This window comes from Lathyrus oleraceus, chromosome 4 (assembly GCF_024323335.1).
Source record: "Lathyrus oleraceus cultivar Zhongwan6 chromosome 4, CAAS_Psat_ZW6_1.0, whole genome shotgun sequence".
In the NCBI taxonomy this organism is placed as follows: Eukaryota; Viridiplantae; Streptophyta; class Magnoliopsida; order Fabales; family Fabaceae; genus Lathyrus; species Lathyrus oleraceus.
The window spans coordinates 478,385,407-478,393,767 of NC_066582.1; positions in this window are offsets into that span (position 1 = coordinate 478,385,407).

An 8,361-nucleotide genomic window follows, 5' to 3' on the forward strand; every position below is an offset into this window, starting at 1 on the left:
ACATGGAAACTTCAAAATTATAGAAAAAATCATGATCGTTGTCAAATGACAGCCAGAGAATAATACTATATGAAAATTATTACAACACATAGATTATCCTCAACCACTTCAAGATCTCAATACACCCACACTCTCTAAAGCAAATATTTAACTATCCCTCACAATATTTTAACACAAGAGTATAAGAGAAAAAATAAAAAGTCAAATACAAGTTTAAAATTCATTTGACTGATACCTTTTCTAATGAAGAACTTGAATCATTTATATAGTCTTGGACTCCCTCTTCCTTCATAAAATTAAGCGATGTAGGACTTCATCAACATGTATATTTTCAACTAACCCCAATAATATCCACCTTGATTGAAAATAATACATCATATTTCATTGTCTTCATCAACAGTCAAACTCAATCATAAAGAGTATAGTCACTTGAAGCTACACCACTCAAAGAATTTTCACATTGTCTTCACCAACAATCATAGTTTAAAATTATTATACTCCACCTAAAGAGGAGTATACTTAACTTGAAGTTAAACCAATTCAATAATTTCCACATGTCCAAAACCAGGTTGAAAACTCATGGTGCAACTTCCATGTTGGTAGAAAGCTCTTTAACCATCGACATAATCTCACAACACACTTTGAATCAATGTCTATGTGTTAATCCACTAGAAATAACTCGTTCTTTTCCATGACAGCGGAAATATCATGAGGATACACTTCTAAATTTTTATAGAAGATTATTTCCCACAACGAGGGGACATTTCTTGCATTTGACTCATAGCTCTTTTCAGTTGCTGCCCCATCATGAAACTTATACTTTACATGCTCAATCTTTCCACATTTCTAACGTCTCACACCCGTTTCACAATTTTTCTTCACATAAGTTCTTCCTTTAGCAACCAACACTGAGTTTGATGAAGTATTATCCCCACCCTTCAATCTTCTTTCTTCAAAAATAAGTTTACTAGCAACTTCATCAAAACTCAAAGTTTTTTTCCCATATATCAAAACATATTTAATATGTTCGTAGGAAGATGAAATAGACCATATGAGTCTCAAAGATTTATCTTCATCAATAATCTTGATTCCAATAGTTTCTAATTTAGAAACAATACCATTGAAAACACTTAGATGATCATATACTTTCAATTGTTCATCCATACGTAAGCTATGAAACTGCTCCTTCAATATATAAAAATTTATACCCCAACAAACCAAGGCTCATGATATCAACTGTTGGGTTTAGATAATTTTTTATGATTTATTTTTATTCATAATACAAAATCCTTCTAATTTAAGGGAACTTAAACTTTGTATTGAATAAGGGTTTTTGATGACTTACATAAAATCTTCAAATATATTTTATGTTGATATAATATTCTGACAATTAAAAATATACTAATGATAAATATTCATTTATCATTCTATACAAAAGTAACATTTCAAACAATGTTAAAGATTAGTCCAGTTCGGTTTGGAGGATAGCTAACTCAAAACCCCGTCTTGGTTCGAGATCAACCCATGGAAAATCTCTATTTGGTTTGGAGACTAACTGTATTAAGTCTTGTTCACACTTTAGCTAGAAGTTAGTCTGAAAACTTAATTTCACGGTATAAGGAGGTTCATGGGCACATCCTTCTAAAAGCTCTCAATTTTAATGGATACTCTCAAGAATAATTTTTGGGGACATAAGTAAGTCACCTTAAGGTTGAACCTGTATAATCATCTGGTGTTCTTCTCTTTCCCTTATCTCTTTTATTTTCCAGTAATTTTCTTTGGTTTTATAAAGCCAATTTATCCATTTGTTTTACAAAATATTTTTAAACTCATATTTTTCAAATGATTTTGTTTTAAGCTAAAGTTTTTAAAACATCTGCAATTCCCTCATCCTCTTGTGTATGGAGTCACATGTCCAACAATCTCTACAAAGGGTTTTTCTTTAAGAGAAAGCAGTAACTCTCGTTAGAGGGTTTTGGGTCGTTGGCGACGATAAGAGATTGGACATAATCCCCTTGGGGGGGAGTTTATGGGAAAACATTATAAAATGACATGCAAATTTCCGTTAACTTAAACTATGATGGAGATGTCACGCCATCAGCTAAAGATTCTTCTGGGTCATTCACGAGGGATTCGGGGGGGGGGGGGGGGGGGGGGGGGGGGGGGGGGGAGTTATGACGAGGCCTTATTCCATCATAGGTGGTAGGGTACATAGAGAAGTGTTTCTACTAGTGCATACCATCTTGGTGTGAAGTGAATAAGAGAGCATATGGTTTAGATTGTTCATCCAAAATGCGCCAATGATCTAGCATGGACTTGAGATTAGTGATGGTAGACTTGAAACAAAGTAATTACATATGTGATATCCTTAAATGGCTTAATATGCTAAACTAAAACTCAACAAGTACTCATATCATATGGAATTAAATTAAAAATTAAGCAAAAATGAAGTTGGAATGTTGTTGATATCACCCTATACAAGCAAAAATGATGAGATGTTTGATATATGCTTACGATTCTTTACTTGATATATGTCATAGTGTAGGCATGGTGAACAAATTTATGTAGGAACCTAAAGTTTTATATAGAAAACAATCAAGAGGATCATGGGATATCTTAAAGGAATAATAGAACATGACATATTATTTCCCAAACCTGAGGGAAATAGGGATAAGTCGACTGGTGTTTGTGACTCAAATTGCCGTGGAGACAAATTGGAAAGAATAACAACAATGAGATACATGCTCAAATAATTCAATTTTTAAACTTCATGGTAATATAATATGTAAGCATTAATGACTCGGTCTACGATGCATATTGTCAAAGAATATGGTTACAGTATTTGCTGATCGAGATGAAGATAAGCAAAAAGAAATAAGTATAACTAATACTATAACAAAAATCATAAGTTAACCTTGAAAAAAAATCACATAGCTCATGGAGGAGAAAACACATTTAAATAAAATTTCACTTTGTTATGGATTAAGTAAGAAAGAGCAAGATCTCTTCAATATGCTACATATTAGAAGACCATCTAAAATATGTTCAAACCAAGAAACTCAACATTGAAAAATTCAAAGATATGAGAATCATTATCAATGTAATAAGTGCAGAGAATTTGAATTAAGAGAGAGTGTTGAAGTGTAATTCAAATCTATAAGGTGTTAGTTAAGTTACTTGTTACATAAGTAACTAATAAACTAAGTTGGTTAGGTTGGTGAGCCTTATTAGTGTTTGTAAGCCTAGCTAGTATTGTATAGAACTATCATTTATTCATTAATGTAACAACAATAAGTAAATGTGAAGTGAAATAGGTACAAATTAATTCCCCTTTCTCTCTTTCTAACAACCATCAATTTTATGAATTCTAAAAAGAAAGAAAAACAATAAAGTTGTTTTTTTACATTTTACACCAACACACATGGATGTTGTTTACTCTCTTCTTCTTCATATTTAAACGTCACATTCATCAACCATAAACCCTTTTCTCTACACTTGATCCACCCCTGAAACTACCTACCATATTCATACTTGAATCCAAAAGCCTTTAAATAAAATCTTCACACTCAAACAATTGAAGACAAGTAGTCGTCAACTCGCTATGGGATGCCAAGTGGATTCAATTAATCAAAATATTTTCTTACAATATAATAAAATCTACCAATAAAGCTTGATTTAAAGACAAACTTATAATCTACAATTTTTTTAAGTGGCCCAATGCCACCACAAAATATATTAGAAAATAAGATATAGTTACAAAGACAAAAATAAGGGGGGACCAAACCAAAACCCCTTAATTACAAACTCTATAGCAAGGAAGACCTATGAAGTTGCTAAAAAAATCCATAAGAATGTTCTTATGGACTATATCCCACTAAGTAAAATCGTGTACATGTAAACCTAAGTTAATAAGTTTATCTGCGTAATGATTACCTTCCCTAAAGATATGAGATACCAAAAAATTAATGGATCTATGGTGCAAAGCATTCTCCCATTTGTTTCAAAGTCTCCATGGAACCAGATAAGGATTTTTGAATGCAAGAATAACTAACTTCGAGTTAGTTTTTAATCAAAGATGATTCTATATTTTGTCTTTTGAAATCTCAATAGCCATCATAACAACCTTAAGCTCTGCCACAAGGGCATTCCCAACCCCAATGTTCATCGAGAAACTACCAAGGTGACTACCATTATAGTCCCTGTAAATACCACCACAAACAACAAAACTCAGAACTTCCACAGAGGCACCATCAGTATTACACTTCACCTATATCAAAATAGGAGGGTGCCAAAGAAACTCTTTCACTATACAAGAGTTTGGAGGATTCAACTTCATATTGAATCCAGTAAGAATATTGTAAACCAACCTAGAAATAGAACATGTTTTAGGAGAAGCATTACACGCACGAGAAACCTCAACAATCATGGCATTGAATTTCGTATTCCAATGAGTTCTGATGTTGTTGAACCTGAGACTGCTCCTAGCCATCCAGATAACATTAAAAGTATTTATGATTGTTAGAAAGACAACCAAATTACAATGAGAAAAGTATTTTCCTTTCAACACCTCCCAACAATCACTAATGTCCCGTAAATTATGTGATGGGATAGTAGAGAGCTAACCCCAAATATTACCAGCAAAATGACATCTAAAGAAAATATGGTCAGAACTCTCAATGTGAGCCAAGCAGAAATTACACATAGAAGGAATGTTCATCCCTCTAGTGGCAAGGTTTTCATCAGTGGGAATATTTTGATTAAGAAATCTCCAAAATAACAGAGATTTATAAGGAGGGATAAAATTTTTCCAAATTTATTTTCCCCAAATCAGCATTGGAGCATTATTGTGTTTGAACTTATAAGTTGTTTTAATGGTGAGAAGGCCATCATCAGTCAACTTCCAAATACAAGCATCCTCCTTTTCCTTAATCGGAATGTGAGTATTATCAAGAAGATTATAAATGGAAGGAAAATTTGTAACAATGCTATAAAGAAAACTCCATTTTCGATTTGAAATGTCATCTAAAACTATGTCATTAATGAAAACTTGGTTGTGATTATTCAAGCTCGAACCGTTCCAATTATCCAGCCAAAATTTAATGTTGTTTCCATTTCTTAACAACCAGGTTGTAGGTGTTTAATTGGCTGCATTATATGGTAAAACACTAGCTGGATTCTAATGTCTTGACTGATGTCATGACATGGTGTGTATGTGTGACTGCATTGTAGGTTAGAATATCTAACTGTACTCTGATGTCTTGACTGATGTCATGACACACTTGAGTAGTTACTGCAGGATTAGCTAATACAAGATTTATTGAATGTCAAACTGGATGTTGTGACATTCATCCCTGTCAGCAGATCCTAAGGAATAGAACAGCTGGTGTTCTGTTAGAACTTAGTATTTATTTCCAGTCTGGTTATCAAGGAAATACCAGACCTGGCATAAGGCCTACTGACTGAATGTCAAACTGGATGCTATGACATTCATCATTGACAGCATATACTGAACAATAGACAGAGTGGTGTTCTGCTATACTTCAGCATGTTTCTTAGTCTGTTCTTCAAGAGGATAACAGAAATGACTTAAGGCCAAATGTGTAAATGTCAAATTGGGTACTTTGACATTTATTAATGTAAGCTGTTACTGTAGTATGGTCATTTTGGTCATATACAGGTCAGCAAAATTGTACAGTCTGTTTTCTGGAAAAACAGAGTTAGCATATGATCCTTGATGTCAAGCTGAATGTCATGACATTCATACCTGACAGCATATGCTATATTGTAGGTTGTTCAGTTTTCTGTTTCAGCTTTTTCTCAGGCTATTCTTCAGGGATTCAACAGCTGAGAGAAAATCCAGGAAATCAACAACCAAGCTACATTTAATGAACCTAACAAATAGCCTATTTGTTAGTAACCTAGATGTGGAATTTAGGGGAACTCGTGTGACCTTAAATTCAGGAGAATACAAGTGCAAAGGCCCAAGTACTGCAATATAAAAGGAAGTCGTTCCTTCATTCAGAACTGGGGATTTTGAGGCGTGAAGATTTAGTGTGTCCATCATACTTCACTGCTGTATTTTTGTGAGTCTTGTATTAGACATATCTTGTAAGCCAAGCCATTATCACGTAGATGATTGCTTTGGCATAGGGTGTTCATTAAGTTGTAAGTGTTGTGTCGCTCAAAGCTTTTAAGCGTGAGTGCTGTGTATCTTGATTAAAGCTGTTAAGCACAATCAAGAGTTGTTTGAAGTGTGACTTCAAAATTGTCTTTAATATTGATTAAAGGTAGTAATCACTGAGGTGATTGAGGGGGAGTGAGTAGGAACTCTGATCTTAGAGTAAGATTGAAATTGCATTGGGTAGGGATTAAGTGAAGAGTTGTAAACGGGTGAGTTTAGCTTTGAATTAATACTACTGATAGTGGATTTCCTCCCTGGCTTGGTAGCCCCCAGATGTAGGTCATGTTGGACTGAACTGGGTAAACAATTACTTGTGTTATTTACTGCACTTACTTTTAAGTTCTGCATAATTCTTGTCTGTGCAGAATTGGATGTCATAACAACCCGTGTGACATCTAAAGTCTGATAACTAGAATTTCAATTGGCATCAGAGCAGGCACCCTGCCTGTAAATTTCTGGGTGAGATCTAGGGAAGTTACTTTCTAGTACCATGGACAAGGATATAGGACACTCAAATAGACCACCCATGTTGGATGGCTCTAACTATGATGACTGGAAGCCTCGTATGATAGCCTTCTTAAGGTCTCTAGATAGCAAAGTCTGGAGAGCTGTCAACAAAGGATAGGAACATCCAACAAAGACAGGTGAAGATGGAGTCAGTGTGCAGATTCCTGAAGAAGAGTGGGACAAGGAGCAAGAGGCATTAGCTCTTGGAAATTCCAAGGCCTTGAATGCATTGTTCAATGGAATCAGTAAGAACATCTTCAGGCTGGTGCACCACTGTGAACTAGCTAAGGAAGTTTGGGATACCCTCAAGGTAACTCATGAAGGTACTTCCAAGGTGAAGATGTCCAAACTTCAGATGCTGACCACCAAGTTTGAAAATCTGAGGATGAAAGAGGATGAGACTATTCATGACTTTCACATGAATATTCTTAAAATTGCAAACACCTCTGGTGGACTAGGTGAGAAAATGGCTGAAGAGAAACTTGTAAGAAAGATTCTCAGGTCCTTGCCTAAGAGATTTGCTATGAAGGTCACAGCCATAGAGGAGGCGCAGGACATCTGCAATATGAAGGTGGATGAGCTAATTGGCTCTCTCCAAACCTTTGAAATGGGCTTGTGTGAGAATGCTGAAAAGAAGAACAAAAGTGTAGCTTTTGTATCTAATGCTGAAGAGGAGTCAGAAGCAGGATACACTGGAGGTGATGAAAGCATATCAGAAGCCTTAGCCATGCTTGGGAGACAGTTCAACAAGTTCGTGAAGAAGATTGATCAAAGAGGTAGACCTAATGTCAAGAACATCCCGTATGACATTAAGAAAAGATCAACTTCTGAAGAGAAGTTCAACCACGGCAAGGGAATCCAGTGTCATGGTTGTGAAGGGTATGGACACGTCAGAGCTGAATGCCCTACTTACCTCAAAATGCAAAATAAGGGGCTAGCTATCACATGGTCTGAAGGAGATTCTGAAAGTGAATCTGAAGGAGAATCTGCTAAACACGTCACTGCACTAACCAGTGTTTGTGCCACTGATGATGACTCAAGTGCAGATGAACTGACCTTTGATGAACTTGCTGCAGCTTATAAGAAGTTGTGTGTCACCAGTGCAGAAGTACGTGTACAAGGAGAAAAGCAGAAGAAACTCATCAAGGAGCTGGAAGATGAGAGACTGAAGCATCTGACAGCCATAGAGGATCTAAATGGTGAGATAACCCTGCTGACCTCCAAGCTGAATCAGATGACTAAATCCATCAGAATGATGAATAAAGGAACTGACACCTTGGAAGAGATCCTAAAGGTAGGACAGAAGTCTGGAACCACATCTGGTTTAGGCTTTGGGAAAAGATCCTCAGCTGAACGCAAACGCCCAAAGGCTAAAGTTCAGAAATCCAAAGGAAAGTCACATCCAATGTCTCAACATCGGGGAACCAGGATGACTAACCATCAGAAGAGGAAATTCCAGAAATGGAAATGTCACCACTGTGGTAGGCTTGGGCATATAAAAGCGTTCTGCTACAGGCTTCATGGTTACCCGAACCAAGTCCCTCATGTCAGACCTAAGCATAAGACATTTAGGCACCATGTCCCCAGCAAGAAGCGACAATGGTATGCTAGGTTAGCCCACACAGCTCTAAGAGCTTCTACCAAAGAAGACTGGTACTTTGACAGTGGATGCT